Consider the following 13480-nt stretch of genomic DNA (forward strand, 5'->3'; position numbering starts at 1 on the left):
CTGGAAAGACAAGTATATGTCACTTATTTGTAGAATCTAAAAAAGACACGAATAACTTACTTACAAGACAGAAACGAGTCACAGACGTAGAAAACAATCTTACAGTACCAACGGCGAAGGCACGGGCGCGATAAATCAGGAGTGTGGGGTTAGCTACTGTATATGAAATAGATACACACTACAGTACACACTGGGCTTCCCCGACGGCTCAGCGGTCAAGAATCTGCTTGTTACGCAGAAGACCCGGGTTCGATCCCTGGGTCAGGAAGATCCCCTGGAGAAAGAAATGGCTACCCACTCCAGTGTTCTTGCCTGGAGAATTCCATGGACAGAGGAGCCTGGCGGGCTACAGTCCGTGGGGTCACAAAGAGTCGGACACAACTTAGCAACTAAACAAAAGCAAGAAGCAAGGATTGTACAAAGGGTTCCCTTATGCCCAGCTATCCTGTCTCCAGTCGTCCCCATTGTTAATACTCCCCACTAGTCCCCATACTCCGTTAGTATCCTCCATTAGGATACTGCTGATGAGGGGGTAATTTGCCCCCTATCCTTCTTAAGTTCTTTCAGCTGGTCTGGTAATTAAACTGATACAAGACAGAAAAAAACAGGAGGAAAAAACAATTTAATTTGTATGCATGGAGGTCTCATAGAACTAGAATCCCCAAAGTGACCAAAGCAAATGTTTATGAATCATATTTAGACAAAGAAACAGTCATTTGTGAAGACTTGACAAAACAAAGGGGCTTGTACTTGGAGTAGCAGACTGAATGAAGAAGCAACAGTTTGTTTACACAGCTTTCCCAGCCCTGAATTCCCTAATTGGTGACCAGGATGCTTTCTATCCTCCTGGTGGGAGGATACCTTCACTTGGGAGATTTATTTCCTGCTTTCAGAAAGACGGGGTCAGAGTCAGTTTTTTAAAAAAAATTTTTTTTTCACCAGCAGCTTCTCAAGTAACTTTAGTCCAAAGCAATCAATATGCCATTGAGGTATATTTTTGGACAGCGCTAAGTGTGCTCCGTCATGTCCGACTCTTTGCAACACCCTGGACTGTAGCCCGCCAGGCTCCTCTGTCCATGGAATTCTCCAGGCAGGAATACTGGAGTGGGTTGCCATTCCCTTCTCCAGGGGATCTTCCCAACCCAGGATTGAACTCAGGTCTCCTGCACCGCAGGATTCTTTACCGTCTGACCTACCAGGGGACAGCCCTGGACCTCAACAATACATTTGTCAAAACTAATGATAATTTGTCAAGGCTAATGAACATTATTACTGACAAAATTCCATACTTTATTCAAACTTCCTTAGTTTTCACTTGATGTCCTTTTCCTGTCCCTGGGACTCATCTGTTGATCGGACACCACATTACAGTAAGTCGTCACTTCTCTAGGCTCGTGTGGTCTGTGACAAGTCCCTCAGGTTCTTCTGGTTTTTTATAGACTTGAGAATTCTGAAGAACGTGGGTCAGAATACTTCATAGCTTGGCCCTCAGTTTGGGTCCGTCTGATGTTTTTCTCATGATTGGAGTTAGCATGCTTGGGAGGAAGACTGCAAAGATAAAGTGCCATTCTCAACCACCATGTCCAGGGTATATGCTATCAACATCGCTGATGATGTTAACCTTGACTACATCTGCGGCCGTGTTTGTGGTGTTTGTCAGATTTTTTTCCACCTTGTCCTCCTTTCCAAACTGTACCCTTTGGAGGGAAGTCACTCTAGGCAGCCCATATTTAAGGGATAAAGAGTTATGTTCTATTAATTTCAGAATATAGCCCCTACATAAATTATTTGAAATTGGTTTTTGTTTTTTGCCACAATGCTCAGCTTGTGGGATCTTTGTTCCCCAGCCAGGAATTGAACCCAGGCCCTCTGCAAGTGGAAGTGAGGAGCCCTAAGCACTAGACTGCTAAGGAATTCCTTGAAATTCTTTTGTGCAGAAAATTTGTCTGTTCTTATTTATTTACCTACTCATTTATTTGTGTCAGTATGGATTCAAAGGTATTTATTTTGTACTTTGAGTTATAATCCAATACTACATTATTTATTTTGCTGTTCCAATTGTTTCAGCTTTGGCCATGGATACTGCTTTCAGACAGTCCTTGACTCCCTTTGACATACACCCAGTGTCTTGTGTTTTTTTTTTTTTTTTTGAAGGATAATTGCTTTACAGAATTTTGTTCTTTTCTGTCAAACGTCACCATGAATCAGCCATAGGTACACATATATCCCCTTCCTTTTGAACCTCCCTCCCATCTCCCTCCCCAGCCCACCCCTCTAGGTTGAAACAGAGCCCCTGTTTGAGTTTCCTGAGACATACAGCAAATTCCCTTTGGCTATCGATTTTACATATGGGAATGTAAGTTTCCATGTTACTCTTTCCATACATCTCTCCCCCTAAGTCAGAAAGAGAAAGATAAATATCATATTCTAATGCATATATACGGAATCTAGAAGAATGGTACTGAAGAATTTATTTACAGGACAACAATGGAGAAACAGACTTACGGACTGTCTTGTTTTTCTGAGCATTTCTTCACTTTCTGGCACCATAAGATGCTCCAGGTTCATCTTGTGTATTCCCGTCCCAGCCCTACGATCAGACATTTCTCCAGTGAGTCCTGTTCCCCTTTATGGAAAGATGGTATTTAGAATCCAAGATCTGGTGCTGGGTGTTCTCTTTGTTATTGGAATCTAGCACTTCTTTCCTTTTGGTTTCTTCTAGACCCTCTCAGCTGACAGAGTAGAGAATTTTTTCTGTGTATACTAACCAGTATATATACACATATCCCTTGGACTGCAAGGAGATCAAACTAGTCAACCCTAAAGGAAATCAACTCTGAATATTCATTGGAAGGACTGATGTGGAAGCTGAAACTTCAATATTTGGCCACCTGATGCGAAGAGCTGACTCATTGGAAAAGACCCTGATGCTGGGAAAGACTGAAGGCAAAAGGAGAAGGGGGCAGCAGAGGATGAGATGGTTAGGTAGCATCACCAACTCAATGGACGTGAGTCTGAGCAAACTCCAGGAGATAGTGGAGGACAGAGGAGCCTGGCGTGTTGCAGTCCATGGGGTCACAAGGACTTGAACATGACTTAGCAACTGAACAACAAAAATATACATATCTATAAATGTTCTTTATGCATCTGTCTATATAGTATGATAAACACGAGTCCATACTAATGTCTGCAAGTCTAATCCATTACCATACATTTTAAAAATACTGCGATAGTAGAGAAATGTAAAGCCAATGTGATTTTTTTCTCTGCTTTTATTTAATTCACTTTTCATAGCAATTTTATCTTTGGCATTCAGTAACTTTACCAGGCCCTGCATTAGAGTTGACCATTTTGACTGAACCCAGGCTCCATGAGTGGGACAGAAGTGTTCAGAGGACAAGACAAGGAGAGCACCCACCTTCTCCACAATTTCCGGGCTAAGCTCTACGGTGGTTGCTCCATTCCTGACACGAAGATTTCTCTTTGGCCTCTCGTATTGTTCAACAAGTGTAAAAACTCTTCCAGGGCAAGTAACTTAAAGTAAGGAATTGTAGTTCACTTAGTTTTAAAATATATGTTTACATTTGTGCAGAGTAAAAGTCACTATTTGTGATGCGTAATTCAATGTCTTTTCACAAATGTATAGAGATGTGTATCTATCCCAACAGTCATGATACAGAGCAGCTCATTCACCCTCTAAACTGCCCTATTTTCCTTCATGGTCAACCTTCCTTCCAGCATCTGATAACCACTGACCTATTCATAAGCCCTACAGTTTTGTCTTCTTCAGAATGTCATATAGCATGCAGTCTTTTGGATCTGGCTTATTTCACTTTGCAAAAAATGCATTTGAGATTCTTCAACATTATTATATAAAATCTCATAATTTTAATATTAATGTCTATATGTACTATATCAGCATAGCTTAGGTTTTTGCTCTAGTGAAACCCTAGAACACCTCTTCTAGCTTCCTTTTGCTACATAACAGATCAGCGCAGTCTTAGGAAGTCTAAACATCAGTCTGCACTTCCCTGGTGGTGCAGTGGATAAGAGCCTGCCTGCCAGTTCAGGGGACACAGGTTTGATCCTGGTCCAGGAAGATCCCACACGCCGTGGGGCAGCGAGGCCTGTGAGCCACAACTACTGAGCCCAAGCTCCAGAGCCTGCCAGCGGCCATGACTGAAGGCCGCCCACCGAGAGCCCGTGCTCTGCAACGAGAGAAGCCACAGCAATGAGAGGTCTGCGCATGGCCACGAAGAGCAGTCCCCGCTCACTGCAGCTAGAGAACGACTGTGCAAAGCAACGGAGACCCAGTGCAGTCATAAATTCATGTTGATGTATGGCAAAACCAATACAATATTGTAAAATAATTAACCTCCAATTAAAATAAATTTATATTAAAAAAATTAAAAAAAAATTTTAAAGCCCAATAAAATTATATTACAAACCCTCCCCCCACCAGTTTATTAACTCAGTTTCCATGGGTCTGGAGTCCAGGCTCAGTGGATTCCTCTGCTCAGGGTCCACAGGCTGCAGCCAACATGTCAGTCTGGGTTGCCACCTCACCTGAGGCTCACAACCCTCTTCTAAGTTCACCTCCGGCAGAACTTCAGTTCACTGCAGCTACAGGGCTGAGGTCCTCGCCCTGTCAACACTTTGACTTCAGTGCTGTGAAACTGATTTTGGATTTCTGACCTCTCAAATTGTAAGAGAATAAACATGCGTGCTTTAAGCTACTAAACTGTGGTCATTTGTTATAGCATCAATGAGAGATTAAAACTGCGCACTACGAGAGAAGGGTATGGCCAGAGGATGTGTTAACAGAACAGGGACTCTCAGGCTCTTCTGACTGTCAACTCTTGGTAAGAAATACGTTTTATATTATATCCAGTATGAGCAAACATACACAGTTAGACACAAAAACATAATGCAAAGTTTTACAAATCAATATTTATTCCACAAAGTATTACCGTGACATTTTCAGAACTGTTTTATTCTATTCCTTTTTTTTTTTTTAAATGCTGGTTGAAAGTGAAAGTCAAAGTCGCTCAGTCGTGTCTAAGTCTTTATAGTCCATGGAATTCTCCAGGCCAGAATACTAGAGAGGGTAGCTGTTCCCTTCTCTAGGGATCTTCCCAACCCAGGGATCAAACCCAGGTCTCCCGCATTGCAGGTGGACTATTTACTGTCTGAGCCACCAGGATAGCCCAAGAATACTGGAGTGGGTAGCCTGTCCCTTCTCCAGGGGATCTTCCTGACCCAGGATTTGAACCTGGGTCTCCCGCATTGCAGGTGGATTCTTTACCAGAACCCACTAAATAGATTTCATAATCTCCTGAGTATCTTGAAAAACGTTCCTGTTCACGGAACAGACTACCACCTAAGAAATGTAGACTAGAACCTAATTGAGATGGGCTTTAAATGTCAACCTCTTGGGAATTCCTTGGGCGTCGAATGGTCAGGACACCACGCTTCCACTAAGATCTCACAAGCTGCACAGCACAGATGAATTAAAAAGAAATGTCATCCTCGTGACAGCATAGGACAAATGCTTATAGTTGGTGCTTATAGTAGCTTATAGTTGGTGCCACTGCCATCTGGGGCCCAAACAAAGTGCAGACTTTGTTTAGCTTTTCTCTGGAATTCCAAATGATTCTCTTCTCCAGTGGTTCTCAACTGAGGGTGATTCTGCAGCCCTGGGGACACGGGGCAAACATGTCTGGAGACGTTTTTGTTGTTGCAACTAGGAGAAAGACTGCTACCGGCATGAAGTGGGTGGAGGCCAGGGCGGACACTGCCGACCATCCCACAACCCGCGTGACAGCCCCCACGACAATGAATTATCCAGGCCTCGTGTCTATGTTGAGGTTAAGAAGCCACGCTCCACCTGAACCTTCTCTTAGTCTGCGGTGTCCAAATCAGCTGTGTCTGTCTCCTTAGAAGCCCCTTCCAGGCCCATCCTCCCTTACTATGCCCTATGGTCTAAAATGCTGCCTTTTCTAGCTGGCCGAAGACAGTCACAAGCTCTTAAGAATTATGTTTGTGTTTTAGTCCATGAGGGCTGCTGTAACAAACACCACAAACTGGGTCATTTATACACAAATGTGCTTCTCACAGTTCAGAGGCTGGGAGTCCAAATCGAAGTGCCAGGTTATGGAGTGAGGTGGTCCTCCTCCGGCTTGAGACTTTCCAGCAATCCTGGGTGGTGGAAGAGGAGAGGGAGGCCCAGGGTGCCACCTTTATAAAGGCATGGGTCCCATCTGGGAAGGCTCTGCCCTCATGACTAAGTGCCTCTCAAAGGCCCCATATCCTGATAACATCACCTTGGGGGGGTTAGATTTCAACACATTAACGTTGGGGGAACACATTCAGACCACAACAGCTTGTGATAAACGGCAGCTGCCTTTAGAAGGGCTTACAAATGGAAAGCAGGGATTGGTGAAAAGTGCATGAGCTCTTCTTGGCACATAGCGGCTTACTCCAGACTGCAGCGCTCAGTGAATGACTCCACCACACCTACAAACTGTTTCAGACTTGCCAAACTACAAAACAGCTCATCTGGCCATCGTTTTGCTTTATTAGATTTTACTACAGTCAGACTTAGGGGCTTCCCTGGTGGCTCAGACGGTAAAGAATCTGCCTGCAATGCAGGAGACTCAGGTTCAATCCCTGGGTTGGGAAGATCCCCAGGAGAAGGAAATGGCAACCCACTTCGGTATTCCTGCCTGGAAAATCCCACGCACAGAGGAGCCTGGCAAGCTACAGTCCATGGGGTCACAAAGAATCAGACACAACTGGGCAATGAACACACACAGTCAGACTTTACAGTTGAAAGCCATCTGAATGGGAGACAAGCAGCATTGGTCCATTGAAAACTGAAAAGATAATGACTTCCATATTATAAAGCTGTTTAAGAGGTTTTTCATTCTAAAAATAACTTTACAGTGTCCCTAATTGTGTACGTTCCATGGGCAGGGCACTGGAAAGCAGTTTAAGAGTAGAAGGGAACAGTCAATAACCACCTTCTGTTGCTGCTGCAAGTAAGTGGTGTAAAATATACCATATGTTTAGGAAGTGACATCTAATTAGAGCTGATGGGGGACAACTTTCTAAGGGAGGTGCAGGCCATAATCGCAGGGCCTTGGGAGACATCAGGAGTGACATGCATAGAGGAGGGCATGGTGATGTCTACTGTAAAGGGTGGGTTGTGAAAATAATCTATTTCAGCCTTCATATTTGGGGTGGTCTTTAGGGAAAAAGTACCACATGCATTGTTAATTCTAGAATGAATGGTTCTGTGGTTTAAGTATGACTATCTCGTCTAGTTTCAGAGAAACATGAAAGCACCTATAAAAATAAACTCCAGGAAGTGGAAGATACGTTACAAAGAGGGCTTTAAACATAATAATTAGAATTCCTGCCTTCCGAAACTAAGATAGCTTTACTGTGGAAAATACTCCGGCCTGAATTTCTGTGTTGCAGTATGCAGCCCTCCCCCAGCCCCAGGGGAATCTGGAATAGTAGTCTTGGCAAACCAAGCATCAGGAGCTTAAATGGTTAAGGAAGGTGTCTGAAAGGGAAAGTTCCAGAAGGGCACTGTTCCAAGCAGAACAAACCTTGAAAGTGAAAAATATTCTTTACTAGCCAGCCAGGATCCTTCTGCACTTGTATGTATTTCGCCCCCTGGAGCAAAAACACATTTTTTTTTTTTAACACAACCATTTCATTAAATGCCAATCTTGTTTGGCTCTGTGCTAGGCACATTACATAGATTATTCATGGAGTTTTCTGCTGTGTAGTTGTCATGTCTGACTCTTTTGCAACCCCATGGACTGTAGCCCACCAGGCTCCTCTCTCCATAGGACATGTTGGGCAAGAATACTGGAGTGGGCTGCCATTTCCTTCTCCAGGCGATCTTCCTGACCCAGGGATCGGATTGAAACCACGTCTCCTGCAGCTCCGGCATTGTCAGGCATACCACTGAGCTACCACGTAAGCCCAGTTCATATAGTCATCCCAGTAATTCTATAAGTACCATTGACATATTCTACTTACATGTGAGAAAACAGGCTTGGCCGCCTTGCATATTTGGTTTAACACGGACAAGCTAGAATTAAAAATCTGATGATTTGCGAGGAAACCAGAATTGAAAGAGACATGTGCACCCCAATGTTCATCAAAGCACTGTTTGTAATAGCCAAGACATGGAAGCTAAGAAAGCTGTGGTACATATACACAATGGAGTACTACTCAGCCATTAAAAAGAATACATTTGAATCAGTTCTAATGAGGTGGATGAAACTGGAGCCTATTATACAGAGTGAAGTAAGCCAGAAAAAAAAAAACTAATTCAGTATACTAACGCATATATATGGAATTTAGAAAGACGGTAATGATGACCCTATATGCAAGACGGTAATGATGACCCTATATGCAAGACAGCAAAAGAGACACAGATGTAAAGAACAAACTTTTGGACTCTGTGGGAGAAGGCGAGGGTGGGATGATTTGAGAGAATAGAATTGAAACATGATGCACGTGAGTTTGGGTAAACTCCGGGAGTTGGTGATGGACAGGGAGGCCTGGTGTGCTGCGATTCATGGGGTCGCAAAGAGTCAGACATGACTGAGTGACTGAACTGAACTGAACTGATATATATTACCGTATGTGAAACAGATTGCCAGTCCAGGTTTGATGCATAAGGCAGGGTGCTCAGAGCTGGTGCACTGGGATGACTCTGGGGGATGGGATGGGGAGGAAGGTGGGAGAGGGGTTCAGGATGGGGGACACATGTTCACCCATGGCTGATTCTTGTCAATGTATGGCAGAAACCACTACAATATTGTAAAGTAATTAAAATAAATAAATTAATTAATAAAAATCAGGTGATTTGAATCTAGAGATCATGAAATTAATCATTATGGTACCTGCAATCTTTCCCCGGTGGCTCTCCTGCAAAGCAGGAGCTGCTGGAGGCATGGGTTTGATCCCTGGATTGGGACGATCCCCTGGAGGAGGTCATGGCAACCCACTCCAGTATTCTTGCCTGGAGAATTCCATGGACAGAGGAGCTTGGCGGGCTGGGTGCTCAGGGCTGGTGTCACAAAGAGTTGGACGTGACTTTTTACCCTTAAACATCTCTCATTCCCTCAAACCCGAGCACCTCCACGGGGTCACAGAGTTGGACGTGATCTTTTACCCTTAAACATCTCTCATTCCCTCAACCCCCAGCACCTGGTAACCACCATTTTACTCTCTGTTTTTATGAGTTCTGCTTTTTTTAGATCCCATCCTCAGGTGTTATCATACCTACTATTTATCTTTCTCTACCTGACGTATTGCACTTAGCATAACACCTCAAGACCCACGGGGCTGTAAATAGCAGGATTTCCTCCTTCTCGTGGATGAGTAATACTCCACTTTGTGTGTGTGTGCTTCTTCTTTTCCATGTCCTCACTGACACACACCTCTTGTTGTCTTCATAACAGCCATTCTAACAGATACGAGTTGATATCTCACTGTGATTTTTTTTAACCTTTTTAAAATTGTAGTTAACTTCCAATGTTGTATTAGTTTCAGAGGTACAGCAAGTGATTCAGTTATATACATATATATACAAACATATTTTCCTCAGATTCTTTTCCATTATAGGTTATCATGAGCTACTGGATATATTAATAGTTCCCTGTGCTACACAGTCGATCCTTGTTGCTTATCTATTTTATCTATTTTATGTGTATCTGTTAATCCCAAACTCCTTGTTTATCCTATCCCTTTCCCTTTGGTAACATAAGATTGTTTTCTATGTCTGAGTTCCTTTTGTAAATGAATTTCTTTGCATCATTTTTTAAGATTTCACAAGTAAGTGATAGTGATACTCGTCTCTGACTTACTTCACTTAGTAGGATAATCTCTAGGTCCGCCCTTGTTGCTGCAAATGGCACGATTTCTTGCTCTTTACGGCTGAGTGTGTGTGTGTTTGCCACATCTTCTCTCTCCATTCATGTCTTGATGGACACGTACAGTCCTTCCGTGTCTCGGCTATTGTAAACAGTGCTGCTGCGAACACTGGGCTGTGATCTTTTTGAATGAGAGTGTCCACCCTTTTTGGATATATGCCCAGGAGTGGGATGGCTGGATCAGATGGTAACTCTGTTTCTGTGGAAGATGTCATTGGAACGTCCACAGTGGTCACTTTGAATCTGTGGGTGGCTTTGGGAATGGGGGGTTGCTGTCAGCATCAGGGCGCCACGAGCTGCTCCTTTTCCTCTCCCCTTTTATTTGCAGCAGGTTGGTCATTCACAAGCAGACGAGAGTGCCTCTTTACATTACACAGGAAACAGAGTCGGGTGGGAGAGGGGAGGTGAAACTGAATAAAAAATAAGGCGGACAAGCAAAGGAAAACAGAGAAACCTGTGGAAGTCCAGAGAGGCCGTCAGGAGAATCAGGAATGGGATGAGAATGGAATGGGAGAGAGTCAAGTTTGGAAACAGAGGAGGAGAATCTCAAAAAGGCAGCCCTCCTTCCCGGGGTAACACCGCCTGCTCTGGGCTTTCCCTGCATTGACAATGGTGATTCCCTCACAGTTCAGTTCAGTTGCTCAGTTGTCTCTGACTCTTTGCGACCCCATGAATCACAGCACACCAGGCCTCGCTGTCCATTACCAACTCCTGGAGTTCACTCAAACTCATGTCCATCGAGTTGGTGATGCTATCCAGGCATCTCATCCTCTGTCGTCCCCTTCTCCTCCTGCCCCTAATCCCTCCCAGCATCAGAGTCTTTTCCAATGAGTCAACTCTTTGCATGAGGTGGCCAAAGTACTGGAGTTTCAGTTTTAGCATCATTCCTTCCAAAGAACACGCAGGACTGATCTCCTTTAGAATGGACTGGTTGGATCTCCTTGCAGTCCAAGGGACTCAGCAGTGGCCACAGGACTGGAAAAGGTCAGTTTTAATTCCAATCCCAAAAAAAGGCAATGCCAAAGAATGCTCAAACTACCACACAATTGCACTCATCTCATACACTGGCACCCCACTCCAGTACTGTTGCCCGGAAAATCACATGGATGGAGGAGCCTGGTAGGCTGCAGTCCATGGGGTCGCACAGAGTCGGACACGACTGAAGCGACTTAGCAGCAGCAGCAGCATACACTACTAACTGCTGCTTAGTCGATTCAGTCCTGTCCGACTCTGTGTGACCCCATAGACGGAAGCCCACCAGGCTCCCCTGTCCCTGGGATTCTCCAGGAAAGAACACTGGAGTGGGTTGCCATTTCCTTGTCCAATGCATGAAAGTGAAAAGTGAAAGGGAAGTCACTCAGTCGTGTCCGACTCTTAGCGACCCCATGGACTATAGCCTACCAGGCTCCTCCATCCATGGGATTTTCCAGGCAAGAGTAATGGAGTGGGGTGCCATTGCCTTCTCCGATACAGTAGTAAAGTAATGCTCAAAATTCTCCAAGCCAGGCTTAGCAATACGCGAACCGTGAACTTCCAGATGTTCAAGCTGGTTTTAGAAAAGGCAGAGGAACCAGAGATCAAATTGCCAACATCTGCTGGATCATGGATAAAGCAAGAGAGTTCCAGAAAAACATCTATTTCTGCTTTGACTATGCCAAAGCCTTTGACTGTGTGGATCACAATAAACTGTGGAAAATTCTGAAAGAGATGGGAATACCAGACCACCTGACCTGCCTCTTGAGAAACCTATATGCAGGTCAGGAAGCAACAGTTAGAACTGGACATGGAACAACAGACTGGGTCCAAATAGGAAAAGGAATTCGTCAAGGCTGTATACTGTCACCCTGCTTATTTAACTTCTATGCAGAGTACATCATGAGAAACGCTAGGCTGGAAGAAGTACAAGCTGGAATCAAGATTGCTGGGAGAAATATCAATCACCTCAGATATGCAGATGAGACCACCCTTATGGCAGAAAGTGAAGAGGAACTCAAAAGCCTCTTGATGAAAGTGAAAGTGGAGAGTGAAAAAGTTGGCTTAAAGCTCAACATTCAGAAAACGAAGATCATGGCATCCGGTCCCATCACTTCATGGGAAATAGATGGGTAAACAGTGGAAACAGTGTCAGACTTTATGTTTTTGGGCTCCAAAATCACTGCAGATGGTGACTGCAGCCCTGAAATTAAAAGACGCTTACTCCTTGGAAGGGAAGTTATGACCAATCTAGATCACTTTGCCAACAAAGGTCCGTCTAGTCAAGGCTATGGTTTTTCCAGTGATCATGTATGGATGTGAGAGTCGGGCTGTGAAGAAAGCTGAGCGCCGAAGAATTGATTCTCTCACAGGGAGATGGAAACAAAAGGGTGAGTGGCTAACCAGTGGGCTGCATGGGTCACAGGAGGATGACCTGTTTCTCTAGCAGCATGGATTTCTGAGGAAGTCTCTGTGACTGAGGGGGAAAGTGGGTGAAGGAGGAAAGGGAAAGAGGCAGACAAGTAGAAGGAATGGCCTTACAGGAACAAGAGCCCTGCGATCTGCTTCAAGATTTTGGCAGGAGGTCTAACCCGCAATCAAGGCGCTCCCTACTGCGGAATGGGCATCCACAAAGCCCCAGGTGCTAAGCCTACACTTCCCCAGTGCGCTGCTAGCTTTTTCTATGTCAGATTCTATTCTACCAGGAGCTCCGAAGTGCAGCCCCAGCGCTCGTTTAGGTAAGTGGAGCCGAAAGTTTGGCCTATAGCGCCACCATGTGGAAAACAAAAGTTTCTAATCGCCCATCTGCTAAATTGAACAAAGGAAAACAAGAAAGGTGTGTGGTATTTCAAATGCAACCATACAGGCGCATTTCATCAAACACTGTAAAAAAAAATCATGGTAATATGGTATAACAAAACGAAAACAATAATTCTGTAGCAACGGAGCCCACAGTTACAGAATATTGCAATCTGATAAAGAATTCAAAACAGTTGTTATGAAGAGATTCAATGAGCTACAAGAAAACTCAGAACAGCAATTAAAAGAACTCAGGAGTAAAATTAATGACTAGAAGGAGTTATTTACCAAAGAGACTAAAAAAAAATTTTTTTTTTTAACAAACAGACAAAAATTCTGGAGCTGAAAAAGTCAATGACTCTGATAAAGAATACATTTGAGAGCTTAGGAAAAGACACAGAAAGATAAAAAAGGAATTAGTGATCCAGAGGATAAGAACGTGGAAATGACTCTGAAGAGTAAAGACAAACTAAGATGTTTAAAAAGTAAAGAAACCCTATGAGAACTATGAGTTATGATGAGAAAAACAGAATAGTTGGTCTTCCAGAAGAGTGAAAGAGGGAGCAGAGAGTGTATTTAGAGAAATAATAGCTGAGAATTTCCAAACCCTGGGGAAGGAACTGGACAAACGAGTCCAAGAAACGAGTAGACCATCCTATTATCTCCATGAAAAAAAGAGCTTCCCAAGACACATTATAATGGAATTGCTGAGAATTAGCAAGAAGGAAAGAATCTTAAAGGCAGCCAGG

This window comes from Bos grunniens, chromosome 10 (genome assembly GCF_055505025.1).
Source record: "Bos grunniens cultivar Pamir isolate PY7600 chromosome 10, Bosgru_T2T1.0, whole genome shotgun sequence".
NCBI lineage: Eukaryota > Metazoa > Chordata > Mammalia > Artiodactyla > Bovidae > Bos > Bos grunniens.